The sequence below is a fragment of the Meleagris gallopavo genome, chromosome 2 (genome assembly GCF_000146605.3).
Source record: "Meleagris gallopavo isolate NT-WF06-2002-E0010 breed Aviagen turkey brand Nicholas breeding stock chromosome 2, Turkey_5.1, whole genome shotgun sequence".
Lineage (NCBI taxonomy): Eukaryota > Metazoa > Chordata > Aves > Galliformes > Phasianidae > Meleagris > Meleagris gallopavo.
In genome coordinates, this window is record NC_015012.2 from 44,248,330 (window position 1) to 44,268,337 (window position 20,008).

The following is a 20,008-nucleotide window of genomic DNA, read 5'->3' on the forward strand; positions in this document are numbered from 1 at the left end:
CCCTACAAAAAGAAAAAAAGAAAGAAAAAGAAAGAAAGAAAAGTAAAAGAGAAAAGCACACAAAGTGACTTTGAATGAGTTTGGGTGAAGAACACTTGAGAAAAAACATCATTCACTGAGATAAACACGCACACATCTGTAACTCAGTTGAAGGGCAGTGCAGTCACTGCTTCACAGTCACTTCTGTACTGAAGCTAAGGGAAGACCAGTCTGCCAGGGCAATAGTTATTTCTAATGCATCTGCTAAAGGAATGTTCAGTAACATAATCTGAGGCAGCAGTGTTAATTAACAAGCATTATATGTTTATGCTGGTTTTGCTTAAAACACAAAGTTCCTATTACCTTTATGGATGTAGTGTTAATCTTACCTATATATGACAATGTTGTCACTGATATATCATGACTGTATTCTACATGATACCAAAGAAAAAAACGAAAAAATCAAAGAGAAAGCTTTTTAAGCAATGTCAATGATTTTAACCAATTTTTATTTTAAAAAGTTATGTATCCCAAACATAACTTGTAACCATAATCTGTTTTTCTTAGCACTGCAAATGCCTTTGCAATTGTTTTGTTTTGTTTCTTTAAGATGATTGATATTGTCACCTTTGGGTGGATCTCACTGTGACTGTGAGGATAAAACAGACTTTTTTTTTTTAAGAGTAGCTGCACTTTAAACAGATTCAGATCCATAGCTGTTGCTTGCTACTATAGCGATAATCAGAAATAAAAACAAAGGTGACAGAATTTTCTTAGTTCTTGTTTTTAACCAAGAAAGATAGAATTATATAGTGTGCTGATGGAAAATGGTGTGACTGTTGAAGCTGAGGACCTGTCATTGCTCCATTCTTCCTCTCTTACTGGCTGAGTGTTGTTACATGTTTTCAACCCTGTTTCTGACATTTATCCGTATTTTGAAGTCTAGATTTCTTCCCTCTTAATCTAAGCAGAGACAGCAGTCAATTAGCCCTGCTACTTAGACTGGGCATTAAGACACTAACATAAAGCATCCTGAACTCAAGCTGAAAGACTCCAGCTTTCTAACGGTTCATAGACATTTTGCAAAGCTAGGAAAAACTGCTTATTTGGATATTCAGCAAGTAGATTTAAATTGGGTGAGCACACATTATTCTTTTGGTAGTTCTGGAGAGGGACTGCTGATGAGCCTCTTTGTTCACCTGTTGGAAGCATTCAGTATGGGTCAGTTACAAAACTTTATCACACATTGCGTAACTGCAACCTGCTTGCATGAGATCACAGAATTATTTATCTTCTAACTAGTTCTTCAGATGGACAATAACATTTCAGATGGACCTTTGAGTCATAGCCCATCTGGAGTGGATCCATCAATGATCCATCAAGAACATTAATAGCATCTAAGGAGAAGCTGAGAGACACGTAATGTTCAGCCTTCAGGAGGACAGAAGGCTCAGGAAGGATCTTACCGAAGTGAACAAATACTTGATATCTGAGAGTGATGTCCAGTGAAAGGACAAGAGGCAATGGGCACAGACTGGAACACGGGAAATTCTGTTAAAACAGAAGAACTTTCCTTGCAACTAGGTTGGCTGAGCAACAGCACAGGTTGCTTAGAGAGGTTATGGAGTTTTCATCCTTGGAAATATACAAAACTCCACTAATTGTGGCCCTAAACAACATGCTCCAGCTGACCCCTGCTTTGAGGAGGGGGCTGGGATAAGATGATCTTCAGAGGTACTCATCCACATCAGCCATGATTCAGTGATCTGACTGATCCCATAAATGCTCTTCAATTACAAGCAAACTCCAATACACTGGAAAATAAAACTATTTAAAAGAACACAGCACTACAAAACTTTTGTTATCATTTACAATTCTCTCACAAATTATGTGTTTTTTGGTTAGTAGTTGTTGTTTGCTTTTTAAATTATGGATCTTAAATAGAGAGCAGCTGAAGGTAAGAATTAAATTATTCTTAAATATATCGTCATTCACACTACTGTTAGGTAGCCACCTCTTCTGCATATTAAATAGTAACTTCCTGTCAGAAGAAGTTGCGTACAGACTGTTTATATAAGATATAAGGACAGCTTTGTTGAAAATCTTTTTTCTCCTCCTTTACAAAGCTGTGCACTTTCCTACTGATGAAGTTTTACAGTCAGGCTGACCATCTTGCCTATTTTGTATTTTATGCCTGAGCTGTTAGTAAAGTGTTTTAAGAAACACAGAAAAATTAACATCAATAATGTATTTTGCTTTCATACTTCAGTTATTGAAAAAATCTTGAATTCAAAATTCAAATTCCATAAATAATAAATCATTGCATTTTACACGTCAAATAAACCAAGTCTGTCTGCTGTATTTTAATTATCACAGTCTGTATTCAAATAATAATCCGCGAGTGTGTGTTTAGTGTGGAAAGTACCTAAAATTTATTTATGCTACTAATATTATCCACTTACCTTTCATGCTACATTTATTATAGCTCTTCCAAATGTCCATGCCATATCCATAACAGCCTGCCAACAAGAGTGCTGAATAAGAGAATTTCACTATGAATGGATCCTTCTCCTGGAGCCACTAGCTCAGAAAGGGAAGTTCTGTGTGTGTAATCATTTGTCTAAAGAGGGTAAGGGCAGAGCTATCAAAATTACTCTCTGATGCAATGCAGTAAGTATGAGTCTCCTAGAAAGCTGTAAGTTGTAGGTGTCACAGTCACAGCCGGTAGGATTACCATGGCAGTCTCAGTTCCTCTGAACTGTAAGGTCAAGTGATCTTTATATTAATTTTAAATATTTCTGCCCGAGGAAGCAGTAACGAGCAAGCAGCCTTTTAAATGTGAAAACAAAGTTTTTTCCTATTTGAGCATTGACACTTCCATCTGCAGCTCATAGAATGCTACTAGCAATTTTTACTGCAAACCACAAGTGGATTACTAGCTTAACAACCACAGAGCCTTATAACTAGGTATCAATCCGAGGATTCAGCATGAAACTGTCACATTGGTGATCAGAGTTTTAGAAACTGATTATGAAAACGTGTCATTTTGCACATAAAAATAATCTGAAAGACACTGTCTAAAAGTGTACAGTATCTGTATTGAAAACCACATAAAGAATCAGCCAGGTTACCTACATGATGTTACAAAGTAGGTCTGCTAGTCTTTCTACCTGGTTCTCTTCAATATACTTCATTCTTTGCCTTTAATTTAAAATTCAATTTAGAAAGATATTGTATAATATGGATGGGGGAAAATTAAGAAATACGCTTAAGTAAGTATGATTACAACCAAAATATGTCCCATCCAGATGTAATATTAAATGGTAGGTCCTGTTAGCAATTGTGGGTATATAAAGCAGAAATACAAAGTGTAGAACAGAAGAAAAAAGAGGATAGTGTAGATGCTGCTTTTCTAGTGTAAACAGCATTATACTAACCTGGTTGAAGTATTTGTTTAACAATAGTTGACTGGACTAAATTTAGTAGCTACTTTTCAAAGCAAGAAGCCTACCTTAAAAATAACTAATTGTGAACTAATTTATGTCATTTATTACAACATGTATATGAACTATGCTTCTCACTTCTGTATACTGCTTGATTTTTCTGCTCCATATGCTTGAATTACTTGACACTTTGTTCAATAGCATTCTTACTCAGAGTGCTCTTTATTTCTTATGATCTGCAAAGCTGAAAAAGGGTTTCTTAGTATATTTATATTGGGTATAAACTAGAACAATAGATACAGCTCGAGCAGCACTTGTGAGCACAAGTGAATCTCTTCCTATTGCAGTATGAAACTAATAAGGTGCATTTTCTACCAGAGTAGTTAAATCAATAATTGAGCTGGTGCTGTCATACCTTATAGACACCTATCATTAGCTTACTGTCAAATATGCATTTATTGTGCATGCAAATAGGGAAAACATGCATTCTTATCAATAGAATAAGACCCAGTTTCAGTGTCAATAAGCCACATGTTCTTTTACCAAGAGCAAAGAACTCAGCTGCATGGGTTGCCCAGCCTAATTGTCAATACTTAGCCAGCATGCTCCCTATCTGCCAACCACATTATCAGAGCAGTACCTGGACTCATTGGCTATAAACAGAAGTCTACATGTTCTCCTTAGCATCACCACCAACCCTAATATTCTAGGTTCTTTTTCTTTAAATAGCTAGATAGGGAAAGAAGTCTTTCTAAACCCTTAAACTACACCTAAGTAAGTTAATTAATATAAACATTTTTCAGTGTGGCTCAAGATCATTGAACCAAGATAGCCTGTTTTGCATGAAAAACAAAGATACAGAGAGAATTGTTAGGCCCACTATCTCTGAACATATTTGCAAATGTATGTAGATATGCATTTAATCTGCGTTTAGTAGGGCTAAGCCTCAAATAAAACATAACAAAATCAAAGACCTGCAAATTCAGCAGTGATCTGGCAAGAAATCCCTGTGGCTTTTCAGGAGGATGAGGTCACTGCAGATGGTCAGACACATCCTAGTCCAGCTCATTTTTGCTTCAGGCCTCTTTGCTCCTGTTCTGTAGAGTCCTGACTTGCCATGAATCTGACAGAGAACTGCACTGCAAGGCTTCTGCTTGCCTCTTTTTTGTTCAAGTGCTCCATCTCCTCACCTCCATATGTAGCAGCAGCATAGCCCACACTGACTTAGCTTTCAGGTTATTGTGATGTGAGTCATAAGCATGCTACATGCTGCATTATATCTGCAAGGGTAAGGGAAAGGACATCGTGACTTTTGCTCTTGGTTGGACTTTAACAAAGCCACAGGAAGAAAACTCCAGAGTAAATTGTTTAGGGACTCTGGTTCTCTCTCCCTAGTATATTGCAGGACAATTCAAGTTACACCTGTTTATGAAAGGTGTAACCTCTGACTTGGGCTGCCTAGCTGGCTCAACAAGCAGGAACGGGTCAGGGTGATGCAAGCCCTGCCCATGCCCTTCCCTGACAGACTATTTGTTCCCTCATAGGTATCAAGCAGACTGCCACTTTTAAGTGTGGGAGTAAAAGAGGTGCACAACCTTCTTTGAGAGCTACTGACAAAAATAACTTGGCATTATTACAGTATTTTTAGTACATTTAGTAATTTTATTTAGGTGAAAGGAGGCAAAATAAGGAATTCAGGAGAGCAAGCAGAAAATAGAACAGCTGTTTGGTAAACGACTGCTGAACCAATAATTGACTATTATGGTGCTAGAACAATTTAATTGCCAGCAAAGACCAGTTAAGAGCCTTACAGTAGTAAAGGATGCTAGAAGGAAGAAGCTTGCTAATCTCTTCTGGTAAATTCCATTGTGTATGGAATTTGTTTTTGAGGTGTTTCCGGGAAAAGTATAATAGTGAATAAATTATGCTTCATCCACAAAAATATAATTTCAAATGCTCTTAGAAATGAAACAGTCACCAGCTCTTATGACACTGATTGCCTAAAAATGGATCCTTTCAAGAGAAGGAGGACAATAAACCATTCTTGCAGGAAAACTCAGTTGCTAACAACATTAGCCAAGTTTAAAATTTGTTAGAGAGTGGGAGGTAAGGATGTACAAAATCATACTGGGCTTAAGGTTACAACTGGACAAGCAGTGTATTATTTTCCTTTCACTAGACAAAGTCAAATCCTTGTCCTGTTTATGAGCTGCCTATTAACAGCTTTTAAAATTGCAAAACAAAAACCTTTCCAAATGCGTCAGAAATTGAAATTACTTGTACAAAACATTCATCAAACAAGTTTAAGCTAATGCCTGTTGCAAATATTCCTTGGAGTATTTGACATTTGTGCTATGATATTTGTGTTCTGAGTGACATTCATTATACATTTATGCTGCATGAGCAAGTGCTTCTTCACTCAGAATACTGCTGCTTTTCTGCACTGGGTTGACTAATGTACAGGGAGCCATTGTGTTCCCCTTCTGCCAAAGTTCTGAAAACAAGGGAAGGTGGGAGATGAACGGTGCATTGGTCAGTCTTGTGCTGCTCTGTCTGGTCAGTGGTGATATTTCCCTTTTTGATTAAAGAAATTTCAGCTCCCAGGATGGCATACACTTTGGCAGATACACCAAGAAAGTCTTTCGACAGTTGTTAAAGAGCTAATAGGAGATAAGAATGCAAGGATTTTATTTTACACTGCTCCCAAGGTTTCCATTTGTACCAAAGCATAAGGAAGAATTCTTTAAGTCCTGGCTCTAAGAGCCTGCAAATATAAACTCAGATTAAATTCTATTTTCAGTTTTGAAGTAAAAAGCCTGAAGACATGATCCAGAGACATTCTAAAGTTTCAGTAGGCAAAACAGATAGCAAACAAAAAAGGATCAACGTACTAAGGCCAGCCTCTTCATTCTGGGGACCTGAATCATGACTTCTGAATGCTTGAGTTAGCAATTCTGTATTTAGCAGTGAACAAAATGTTCAAAAATAGCTTCTCACTATTTGTACAGCTATATTTATGCTTGCTAAAAGCCATGCTAAGCTGTTAAAAAAAGAAACCCAAACCTTGGCAGTTAGCAGAGCGTGCCCACAGAGATCAATGCGCAACAGTGCCTCTTGAAAATGAAGTTCTCAACTCTTTCTTCTCTGCAGTGAATGGGACTGATGGGCTGCTCTGATGAACTCCTCCTCTTCTACTACTTTTCCTTTAAGCCTGAAAGCAAGAGCATAGAAATTGAACTTCCAACAAAGCAGGTTCACCTGGCAAAATAAATATGTCCATTTTAAAGTGAAAACCTGTGATCTCAGAACTTACATAATTGGAAAACTGTGCAAAGTGTTCCTGATTGAATGCAGACAAGTCTTAACCAATTACCTGCATTTCCTACTCGTCTGCTCCAGTCTGATTTATTTCTTGATCTTATCACATCAAATCTTTTAAGACAGCTGGTTCTTTGGAGCAGAGACCATCTCTTTCCTTATTCAGTTACAATAGCAGAAAATAACCACATAGAACTTTTTTCACTCTGCTGTATTGTAAACATTAAATAAATAACACTTTTGGTCAATTTGTATTCTCAGTATTGTGTCTAAAGCCACGACGGAGTACGCGTAGTACTGAAATCAATTTGTTCAGGCCTCTCGCTAGGAAAGTTCCTCATTCCAAAACACAGGCTTTAAAAGCTTACAAGAGTAATGCAAATAAGTTTTCTTCTCTAGCACTTGTTTTCTTTTATACATATGTATTTTAGATGCAAATTGAAACTATTATGTTAAAACAATGTCCCATGTGTTCTATGTTGGCATCTTCAGTGCTATAGAAACTCCTTACAGCTACTCCAATCCAAATCCTTGATATAAACACTTTACCTAATGTCCAGAATCAGAGCCTGGCCAACACCTCCTCAAAGCAGGCACCAGCCCATTCTCACCCCAGCCTGCTTGAGCAAGTGTCAATCAACCACAGCTGCACCTCCTTTAGGGCACCAGCTGTTCTAAATGCACCGGTCTGGGCGAGAAGAAAAGAAGTGCAGGGTGTGTCTGTCACTGTATTTAATAGCACACAGAAATAAACAAAATCCCCTAAAATTCTTAAAACAAATGAATGCCACAAATTAGCAAAAGTGTGTAAAAAGAGAATGTATACCTCTCCAACAGAGGCCTCCTGTATTTCTCTAACTAAAACACGGCAATACTGCAACCCACTAACCTGTATGCAGGCCCATGCCTGCACCATGATGGAAAATCCTCCATGTCTCATTTTAATTTTCAAGTGACTTATTTGCCCAGAATTCCTGTATGTCCTCCCTCTCTAGAACTTGTTACATCTCTGTGTTGTAAAGTCACGTTGCATTATTTGAGCTATTTACTGCTCTCTGTAATTTTCTTATCTGTACATGACTATATGAATATGTTGCACATATTTTAATGAGACAAACTTATAAAATATGATGGCATGTGCAACTCTGGTAATGAATCTAAAGATTAACAGATTTTAAACTATGCAAAGGTGTTCTGAATGACTGCATGCTTTGACAAATGTAGCTAGTTGTATAATGATGTTTTGATAGCTTCTGCAAGGCAGATTCTTGCACATTATTCAGTAGAGCATAACTTAACATTTCATTAAATATGTAAAAGTAGGACATGGAAATAACCCTGATTTTTATCTTCATTAGTGGCCTATGTCCTAATATTCTCTCACTGATACATCATTGATCTGTATAATCCCGAACAAAGGCAGCTGGGTAGTGAGATAATATGAGGACACGTTGCCAAGTAATTTTTAAAGTTAGTTTCAAAAATGACAATTCTGTGTAAGAAGTAGAATACATGCTGGATGAACTATGTGAGTAACTATGCAGTGTGATCTGTCCCTGCACTGGCTCTATATCAGTTCTTTCTGTCATGTAGGAAGGGCATTCACTTTCTCCCCAACTTCTACCTTCCCTCCTGGGCAACAAGCTGTCACAGCAACAAGACACCAAAAAGAGAACAGGAACAAGTCCCATGAGAAACAACAGTTACTCTGCTTTTCTACAAATTCTAGCTCTGCGGAGGTGAAATCTGCTCATCAGTGAACATTCAGACCATCTACCTTTCAAGACTACCAACAAAAATGACAGTGATAGTTTTTTCAGTTTATCTCTTTCAGCTTTTTGCAGAAATCATTATGTTTGTTCCTAACCTGACCTGATACTGATTCTTCCTTTTCCCGAAATACTTGGCTCTTTTAATATAAATTTGCCCATGCTTTTGTTCTGATACTTTATAAAAAAGACAAAAACTCTTCATTAATAGGAGCTGCTGTTATGCTACTCATTTTCCAAATTAAATGCTTTAGAGTGAAATGCAAAACCCACATGCTCTTCCAGAGGATCTAAAAAATGTGATTATAATAATACAGTCTGTTTGCCAGTCGAACTTCCAACCCTGTACTCAGCAGGAAAAGTCACAGCGAACGTAAGCGTGGAAAAAAATATGCAAAAGGTCCTTGCTAAATATTACATTTGTGCATCTGTAGGGATAAGGATGACAGCTAGCCAAGTGCCCTGAGCATTCAATTTCTCCACTGAGAGAAACTGTGTTCACAGTATTTTCTCTACAAAGACGTCTATTAGCTTGGATTCTTTCCTACAGTGTTGAATGCCAGCTTGTTCTGGAAAGAAAAGGAAGAGATTTAAAAAGACATGAAACCAAAAGGACATCTTCTGGTTAGATGAGCAATTATAACAAAAGAAAGTTTGCATTTTTTAGGCAGGCAGAACTTGCTTCTTTACAGTAGATGCAAAAGATAATTTTATTTCTGTTAAATAACTTCCTATGCTTGTAATGCCCTTCTTGTGTACTAGGTAACTCTTCTACCTGTGAAATTAAGTAACTATTAGAATGGCAAGAGGAGCCCTCATAAAAATTGTATGACTCAGCTCTTTTTTTCTGCACTGAGACCAAATGTTCAAGAAAGATTGTCTTAAAGTAGAGAAGCTTTTTCTGCAGTTCTTGGTATTTAGGGAAGTGTTGGCACTGTTTACTTTATGGACCCCATTTGACCTCTTGATCCCCTGTCCTTTTGCTCTTTGCTGCTCACCCCTGCAGAGGGATGTTCTGAGGCAGAAACTGTACACAGAATCATAGGATTGCTTAGTTGAATGGGACCATAAAAACCTCCCAGTTCCTCTGCCATGGGCAAGGTTGCTACCCGCCAGATCAAGCTGCCCAGGACCCCATTCAACCTCGCCTTGACCACCTCCAAAGATGGGGCATCCAGAACTACTCTGGGCAATCTGGTGAAAGACTTTTCTTACCACTAGGTGGTCAGATGGGCCCACTAATCCCACTGAACTTCCCCTATCTGTCCTGGCTGTTCCTTCAGTCCCTGGCTGACTAGGGCAGGCTGGCAGGCTCTAAGTCCTGCAGCTCTGCATTTGGGCCCAGAACAGCTGCACCTTTTTCTTTCTAAACCCACTGCATGACAAGCCAAGCCACTTCCTCAGACCATGAGCCAAATAACTGCAAGGCTTGCTGAACATTTTCTCCTTACACACTGTGGAATGATGTACTGCTTTATGGGCAGCAGACCACCCAAGTGGAAAGCACCCCAACAAGATGGATGCCTCCTTAGTGTCACAGCCTGGTCCTCACAAGACATGCAAGGCAAGGGCCACCAGCAGCAGTGATCTATGAAAAGGGAACTGCTTCTTCCCATACTGGCCTGTACGAGGAGGTAACTTGAGGGTGGCTTGCGACTACTTCATGGAGGAAGCTCACATCTGACAGTATCTGCTCCCCTGACCAGAAGTATTACAGGTACCAGCTGAGTAGAATGAATGATGGGGTATTTCTCAGCATCTGTCGGAGCTCTGCAGTACAATTTGAGGTTGAAGTTATTTCACCTCCATTGCCTTTTGGAACAAGCCACCCTGTCACCTGATAGAGACCACATCTGGCAGCAGGTCTCCATGGTTAAACTGTACGTGCACAAGTCAAGCTCTCAGAATTTACAATCAAGGACTCGAGAACACTCAGATCAGTCATGGTGCCACTGGTATGCAGCAAGAGGTGTGGGAATGAGCATGAGCATGCAAGAGAACGAACACACAGGAGAGGTGTGGGAAGGAGTCACACCTAGGGCTTTTAGCGGATGGCCTCATCCATCCCTATCAACCTGAGTCACACAGCCAAGCACCGCGGCCAGGAACTGCCACTTTAGTCACCTCTGTTACCACAGCAGGCCATATCACTCAGTCTCTTCTGCTGCCCTATTCATTTCAATCTGCTTTGTAAAGAGAAGTCAGATGAGCTATCATGATGAGCTGGATTAAAAGGTTATCATCCCAACTATTTGCTATGGCTTGACCGCTCAAGTTCAGCTGCTTTGTTCTGTGAAATCACACAAGCATCAAAGAAAACCAACCTGCTAATGACAGGAGTGGGTTAACAGAGTAAAAATTTTGAGGAAATAGTCTGGTTTCAGGGACAGCTGAAACTTTTTATCTGGTTGTGATCTAAGTAAAGTTATAGATATGTCTTACATGGAAATGGCAGTTATTTCAGTCCAAGCCACAGCACATGGGAGCTTTTATGCTGAGGCCACAGATTGGTATACTCAGATGATGTGCCCTTTTCAAAAGGTGATCACCCTGAGCAGATAGATGAAAAATAGTGGTTGGTTACAAGCAACAATATATTAAACCACCAAAGGTGCTTGTACTGTGAATATTAAACTATCCTATCTGTCCCTGTAAATTCCAGATGATCTGAAATGTCTATGCCCTTGTAAAAGGAGTATTTTAATAGTCAATCAAACTAGATTAATAAAAGCCAAATATACTGTGAGTACAGTTTCTCTGCATTGAAGAGGGTAGTCTGAAATTTTCAGATGATCCCATCTGATTGCTTGTTCTCATCCATGGGATAAAAAATATACTGCCCAAACATCAGAAAAATGAAAGTAAGAGAGGATCACAATTAAAGTCTGTCTTCCCTGAAGAAACAGCTCCTAGTCCATCCTAGCTTAGAGCCCTTCTGGAAGTGTGCCGCATCATCAAGGCTTCATGGAAATATTTCTGAAGTGAAAAATGACAGCTCACTTTTTACTGAAAATACAGAGATTCTTTTCTTTGTAAGTTAGACTCAGTCATACAGTGATCTAGGCAATGTCAGACATGCTAGGTACTTGAAATACCAGCCCTCTAGCCCTCTAGGTATTCAGGTCTTAAGGCAAGATTTCTGCAAAACCAGGAAAATCACTCAGCTCCATGTACATCACTATGTACCAAACTACAGTGCTTTGGCTGAAATAAGGACTTTTGCAGTTTTCCAAATGTCTTTCAGTAGCTTGCAGTAGGAACATGCCTCAAAGCTAACGAGTACCTTACATAACTGTAACTCTTAGAAGGTAGGTGATGCTTTTCATTTTTAAAGTTGTCAGCAAGCTCACACTCACTACTCAGACATGGAGGAAGAAGATGGGCATGTGCTGTCATCATCATTTTAATCACAGGGAGTGTGAGCACTGCTTTAGCCTAAGTGCGTCAGATGATAGGATTGAGACAGCAGAATTCAGCATAGTACCCACCAGCCCATGGAGAACATCTCGCACAGTACCCAGTCCAGGGACCTGCAGTGAGCAGCAGCTGCCCTATTACTCCCCTGATCTCTTCCATCCAAGAGGGGGAGGGAGAATGTACCCAGAGTCCAGAAATGCTATCTGAGAAAAATGGACACAGCCCAGCAATGAGAAGTGATTAGGGTTTCTGGTCTTGCCACTCTTTTCTTCCCATCTTTGAACAAATTGTTTTCATTCTTTGTACCTCTGTTTCACCTCTAAGGAACTTTCTCCTGGTTGGTCTGCTCAGCTTTATGGCTCTGAGCCTTGGGTCCCAATCTCTGCCAGGAGAATTCACTCCTAATTATATAGGAGTACTAAATTAGTACTAAATACTAATAATGGCAATAGCAATGATCAATAAGTGATGATCCTTTTAAATGTGACATCTCATATAACGAAGTAACAACAAAAAAGAGCTACCAAAATAATCACCTTCCCCCCCAAAATAAACTCAACAAACAAACAAAAAGAAACCCAAAGAAAGAGAAGCACAGAAGTTGAAAGGAAGTTTCTCTACTTACTCCCAGTATAACAGACTCTTCCAGAACTGTGCTGTGCTGAACATGGTCTAGTGGCTTTGGTGAAGCAGCAGTGGGTAAGAAATACAGTGCAGAAGTAGCAGGGACAGATTTAAAGGTCACCACACTCATTCACTTCAGAAAACAACTGAACACTGCGATACTGTGAGCAATACTGTGCCTACTGTTATTACATCACACCCCATGACTGTTACGCTACTCTTTTTTCACTGTCATTACAATATTTTTCTCAATAGAGAACTATGAAACATCAGATATCAGAGGAAAAATGCAGACTAGCAAAGGAAATAATGTGCGTACGTGCCCACAGTGGAATTGAGATTTGCAAGTACTCATATTTCACAAGATCGTGACTTGCTGCTGGCTGCATTTAACAAGTCAGTCCAAGAATGTGTGGAGAGTTGGGTATTGAAAAGATTTTTCCTACCCTAACAAAACTAATTTAAAATGGAAGCTGTGTCTAATTTTCCATTTTCATGTTTAAAAATAAATGTCAATAATGTCTAAAAATTTCATTTTATTCATTCTCTACCCTTATTTTCCTTCAAGGATTTGTAACTCACTTCAAAGGCATATGCACCTGACAACAAAAAGCTTAGCAGAAAGTCTTTGGAGGCTGGTGGAAGAAGGTCATTGCCATAGTTTTCCTGTGTTTAGTCTTTGGATAAGGCCTGCAAGTGTTGTGCAGAAGCTGCCTATAGCCAAAATACTATGGTTAGTTTCTTAACTGCTCTTCTTAAGAATGCTTCAAAGTGTTGTGTGTTAAAAGACTTACCCCTACAGACCCAACAAAGTACAGAAGCACGGTGTCAAAAGGGGGAACACTGAATAACTTAATAACTGAAAGGGAATCTCTAATTGGATAAACATTGAGCTGCAGAAGCTGCGTCTGGCTGGCGGGTTGGCAATCCCTGAGAAAAAGCATGTGCATATGTGTTTGAAGTCAGCAAAACAAGGCCAAACTATATTTCCTATTGATAACTTATTCTGAATCTTTGTGTTTCTCTGTTATATATCTCATCATAAGCTTCACATTTCCAATTTGCTGCTCTTATTGGGGTCTTTATAGAATTAGATTTTGTTTGCATGTTGAATAAAATGTTAATGCACCTTGGCTAGTTAACGGAAACTTGGCCTTGGTAATGTTATCTTCTGGTTCAAATTGTCATGAATGCTGTATTTTTGGTCTACTGTTTTCATAACATTTCCTATTTTCTTATCTATGTTATTGAAGCAGGAACATTCTAAAACATTTACTTAGATCAAACTTTTTCAATCTCAACAGTAGGATGAATTCAGGGAAGAGCAATTCTGAACGTTTATCAATTTGATTATAAATTACTAGGGACATAAAACAAGAGCAAATTACTTAGTCATATTGCTCCCAAACTGCAAGAAGACCTTGAACTTTCTTATCTTTGGTCATACCCTTCCTGTTGTTTACTCCATTTATTGTTGCAGAGTGGTTCAAGTTACCAACGCACAACTAGTGTTATGAGAGTGATCCAGCTCTGGATAAATTTAGATCAGTGGAATGGGTGAGGAAATAGTGAAGGAGTTGAGAATTAGCTCAGTGTGCATATGAGTGACAATGTGGTTACTAATACCATTATAATGTTGTACTTCGTGCTGTTATACCCTTCTCTTTTTTTTTCCAAATAAAATGTCATAAGCAGCACACTTCTGGACATTCACAGAATAGCATAACTTCAAAAGGAAATTCATACAGAAATGTAATAAGATCCAAGGATGAATTGGATAAATGAAAATTCAGTTTCCATGCATAGCTTACTTTGACTTCAATCCTTCTGACTGATCTGATGACCAAAGGAGATTCAACAGCAAGCAAGTTCCTGTACTATATTCTGCCAAAATTGAAGTATGATCTCAGATCATGTCTATACTTATACCGTAGGACTTTTTGCTGCCTGAGGACAAAAGACTCCTATATGTGTTATATAATGCTGAGATAATTGCAACCACAGTAAAATATTTTGTAAATTGTAGGCAGATCAATTTGAAGGTACATGCATTTTACTCCTATTTTTGCTTTCCTATCATGACAATTAAAACTATTTGTGAAGAAGGAAGAGTTTTTCATTACTGTTATACATTCTTGAGCCGTGATCTTCGTCATCTCAGTCTTCAGTAGGAAACAACAGACTGAGCACAATAACAAAATGTTTTGTTTCTTTATTTTTATAAAGTGTACCTCTCGAAATGAAAGAATTTCAATAAAATTTAGTGTTATTTGTGTTAATCTTGATGTGCAGTCTTAAATTAAGAGATCTCTTGCTTCCTTGAAAGAAGCTTGCTTTCATCTTGCACAAGGTGCCTGCTACAGAAAAGACAAGAAAACGTATTTGTGTGCATGTTTCCACGTAGAGTATTTTCTTTTTCTCCTCAGACTTGGTTACTGAAATAAGCATTGTTGGGATTTCAGAAAGAGGTATGTCATCTCTGAATACTGTACGTACCCTTTGCATTAACAGCATAGATAAAAATACGATTGAGATATTTGTCTTATTTGTTAATTCAGGTCTGACAGAAGACATCTTAAAACATACATAAACTCAATTTGTCCATGAAGGGATTATAAGTAACGCACTAGCTGTTTGAGTATCAGGATATGTATTTTCAATAGCAGCAATGTATTCTACTATTATAAGAAAAAAAAGATGGATGATAACAGCCAGGAGACTTCAGTGTACAAACTTGAGTTTTACAAGTGTATATTAGTTTAGACATGGATGCCATACTTCTAGTAGCAGATATTTTCTAAAGAAAGTAGTCTTATTGCTAACTGACACATAATAATGATTTCTTAAATGTAAAAAGGAAGTTATATTGCTATATTGATATAGCATTGCAAATACACCAAGTATTATTCAGTTACTTTTTTTTACATCGGTACATTTTGACGTCTGCTCAGCTGTCTTCTCCACACTGTAGAGATTATTTTAGCTCCCCTGAAGTCAGTGACAACTCCTCATGATTAGAGTACCATTTGGTGATTTCATTAGTGATAGGATTCGTAGATCAAATTTATGGATGAACTTGGTGATCTTGAAAGCCTTTTCCAACATAAAAGATTCTATGATTCTATGTACATTTTGAATGAAATAAAGTTTATTTAGCATTTTTAGTTTGATTTGTGCATAAGAAATGAATTATAATATGGAATATAGGAATATAATGAACATTAATATAAGGAATGTTAATAATATGACAATAAAGACTAAATGAGAAAAAGAACGAAGTGATCCATTATAAATATAAAGATTGAGTAGATCAAAACAGGAACTATTTTCATGATATGCATGTATCAGTCATGTGAAAAATGGGTAAACTCTCTCAAAGTGTATATGAATGCCAATGAAAATTGTGTGAATTGCTCAAAGGTTCATTGTTTTTCCCATCCTATCAGGGGTGAGTATGTCAACATGGAAGGAACGCTTGTTAAGCATATTCTTAAGAACAAATGGAAGTGAAGCAAGCTCTCTTTCAATTGGACTATATACACTGTAGGTGGATTTATCTGATTAAATGCGAAGATGTACAGTGTAGATGTCTCCTGCTAAGTTCATCTCACTAAATTTGTGTCGTAATAAATGAGAAAATAAAAATTCCTAGAGTGTGGCTCATCCCAAAGTAGTCTTGTATGTTTAGTCGGACAAACTGTTTCCAAATGTTTATCTCTCAGTTGAAAGTGAATCTGATGGGTGAGCAGTTACAGACTAGTTAGAAATGAATGTTTGCCTAGTATCTTAACTTTATCTCAGTTCTGTTCTGCATTTCTTTTCTAGTAGGAACAGGACACAAGAAGGTGTTCCTGTATATTCCTCACAAATTATGTGGCCACTTGACCTCACTGCATGCTGTAGGGGACAGGTACTGAGTTTCAGACAATCCATCATCCACTGAAGTATTCTTCCTACTGCAGGCAGCAGTTTCTACTCAGCCAAAAGCATCTGAACATTTTTGAGGTAAAGTTCAAAATTCATGCTGTTGAAAGCTTTTAGGAACTTTATATATATTGTTAAAAAACTTTTTAATTCCAAATCCATCCTCTCTATCAGTTCAAAAACACAATTAAAATACTTGCCACTGGAATACTTTCCTACACTTTTTACAAATCTATCTGCATACTTACTGGTTCATTACTTTAACTTGAATTTCTCTTGCAGTTTACAGGAAATAAAATTCCTATCCCTACCCTTAAAAAGCTTCAAAATTTTCTGCATTCTGCCCCACTTCAGAATACTACAGACAACAAGTCAGCAACACCTTCTTCATTTCATATTGTTTATCCCCTGTTTTAATCCCAGTCTTTGCTATTTGAACTTGTTGACTATGGTTAAAAAAAAAAAAAGCCATTTTGGCTGTCCATTTCAAAGCTCAAATTCAGAGGCACGCCTTATTTATTTCTGCTAATTTAGTTTCCCTTGTATCCTATAATGCCAGTAATACTTTAATATTTAAATATTTAAGAACACTTGCTATATTGTAAGTGTAGAGAAGGTGAAATATCAAAATGGCAAAATGAGCTTGTAGAATAAGAAATTTGTATTATTAGAGCTGGGCTTCTTGAAAGCTATTCAGTAAGATCTGAACTTGTTTCAAAGGTGCAAACTTTGGAGTTTGAGCTTCAAACCAAAATAGGAAAATGGAAAAGTGGGCAGAGACAAAAAGACATCTGCTTTGGAACTAGCAATGGAAGTTGACACACCCTTGTTCCAAGTGCTACATGAAGATTGTCATGGACTGTTGAAAGCAAAAAGAATGAAGGTCCACAACTATAGAAAGTTTCAGAGAAAAACAGAATTATCTGTTCTACCCTTCTGTCCTACAACAGAGCAACTTCTTCCATATCAGTTTTATCAAATGTTGTCTAACCTTAAGATATCTTTTCAGATATTCTATTCCAAGGCTTTCTTGTTCTGACATAGCAGGTTGCTATTCACATTTATCAAACTTTAAGTTTATCCATCATGAGCACAGACCCTTTTATCTTCTGAAGGTTTCTATGAAGCCTACCAAAGAATTGCAAGTTTTCTCTTGACTACAAAAAAATCTACCTCTTGCAGCTTGCCTCACAGATAGTATTTCAAGATAATTGAGCATTCTTAATAGCCTCTCTCAAACTGGAAGTTCTATGCCAAGACTGTACAGTTTTGATCCCAAGCTCTCCTCATCTTGTGAACAACTGGAATATTCAATCACTTTTTCTGAACAACCGACCCTTCATATTTCCATAAGTGTTTTGTCTGGATAAAATTAAGGTTTTCATTTCTTTCTCCATTATTCCTCCAATTTGTAAAGATAATGTGGAGAGATCTTCCTGTCCTCATGGGTACCTGAACATGGTCAACGTTAATTGTTTTATCAAACAGGGGACCACGAACACTGAGCGCTGGTAAGTCTTGTTGGTTAATAAATGGGACCTCTGAAGTCAAATGCCAGTACCACTGTACATTTTTCAGTGTCTCACTTCTCCCTTCTTGAAAATGGCAGCATGGAAAGTATTGTCAAGCCTAAGGACAACTGGACTGCTTTTTCTCCCTCTGCTCAGGGTTTTTTCCCCATCTGTGATGACTATAACCACTTATGCCTCTCAGCTGTCAGCTATCTCCCTAGACCAGAGCCTTTCTTTTTTGTCTGTGGAGCTAAGAACTTCCACAGAAGAAAGCAGGTTTTAATCTGCTGCCGGGACTTCAGGCAGAGTCTGTCTTAAGGAACTGTTCTAGGCTTTGCCAGGTGCTTTCAAATAGTTTTCATGGCAAACAAACTGCTGTAAGGAGATCTTTGACTAGAAGCAATTCATTCTAAATCCTGTGAGATTTCACAGTCTTGCAAATGACAGTTCATCCAACTCTTTCCCCATCTACATCACTTCTCACTTTCATGGGTCTTCCAGAGCTGCAAGGGTTAAGAACAGCCTTCCTGGTGGAATAGTGAGTAGGAGATAAGCTTTCAACATACACAATTTTACATTGGACTTTGATAATTTTGCACATGTGATAGCAAGGTACAATTCTCCAATTACAGGGAAGTAGACTGAAGGTCCTTTTCAGTCCTTCATTCCTTATCTTCTTTGTAACCCTTTCATAACACAGACAGGGGGGGTTGAACATGCAGAATCTGAGATTCTACATAGAGACATTGCCCTTGATTTCCAGCAATGTTATCTACATCTTTAATTAGATAAAACGAGGCATAAAAATTTCAGAATAACAGCATGTTAAGTAAGATGAGAGTGCCTTTACTTTTCCCATTACTCAGTGCAAATTAAATATTATTCTGTAAGTTCTTGGCTCCAAGGTAATGCTTGGAAATTAAAAAAATGGAGATTGGAACTAAGAAAATGATTAACTTCATTTATCACACTTGTTTGTTGATCCGTAATTCCAGTGGGAATCAGTAAAGTGTTGTGCACTGACACAAAAGCTTTCAAACTTAGCCAGCTGCACCGAAATGGGAATTAGCAAAGGAAGAATTCTTTCTCTTGCATTTCTATGCTCTGGTAAAATTTTTATGCATTACATGCAAATTAGCAAAATCAGGTCATGATTTTCAGATTTGCTGATCTGCTGCCACAGGTGCTGTAAGAGCATCAGACCCACGATAGCTCAGGACTGTCAGAAGTGAAGGATGTTCATTAAGGTGCCTGACTAGCACTGGCAACAGGTATATTTAAATCACAACTATTAGTAAATTTGTTCCACATTAAAGATCTGTAGCGAATTATGAGAATCTGTAGCTCTCGTCTCATCTTTGAGAAAAATCTTCTGAACGGACTGGTGCAAATGTGCCAACGGGTGAATGTCCTGTAATTCAGGGTAACTTTGTAGGTACTATCTTATTGCCTACAAATAGAGCAAAATAGATGTCACAGATTAAAATGTTGTTTTCAATTGCCTAGGTGCTGGAGGATTTGTTTTCCAAAGAAACATATGTGGATTTATAAAATTCTAAGCAATATGGAAGTATTTATATTTACTTTATAAAAATAAATTTTATAAGTATTTTATGTTTATATAAAAATTTATATTTTTTAATGTACGTTACTTTTTAGGGCATCTCTAAAAGCTTTGGGTATTTAGACTGAACATTTCAGTGAACACAATGCATTATCAGATCTCATGTAACATCAAATATGATACTGTGGTCATTTAGACAGTAAATATGTCTATTTTAAATCTGCAGTTGCATTTTTAAGATACTGACGTGCTTGTTAACGTATATTTTGTACAGTTTTGTAATGTATCTCTAGAACAGTTAGACTGGTTTATTTTTCCTGCACCATTCCTCCTCTTACAAAGGAATGGTCTTCAAACCAGGATGATGCATATCTCTTATGTCTTAAAATCAGTATTTTGTTTGTTTGTTTGTTTTGAAGTCCTTGTCAGACAGGTTAAGCCACATTTCCTTTTCTTGCT

At 37.7% G+C, this 20,008-nt stretch overlaps 1 protein-coding gene across 1 annotated transcript in view; it reads right to left on the reverse strand.

Moving 5' to 3' along the window:
- The window catches only part of MAP3K4 (mitogen-activated protein kinase kinase kinase 4), an 88,006-nt gene extending 75,365 nt beyond the window's left edge, over positions 1 to 12,641 (reverse strand). The window contains exons 1-2 of the mRNA XM_019612873.2: positions 12,552 to 12,641; positions 6,486 to 6,633 (exon numbers count right to left, since the gene is read on the reverse strand). The gene's annotated coding sequence lies outside the window, so the exon portion shown is untranslated. The remainder of the gene's footprint in view (positions 1 to 6,485; positions 6,634 to 12,551) is intronic.
- Between the last annotated feature and the right edge of the window lie 7,367 nt (positions 12,642 to 20,008).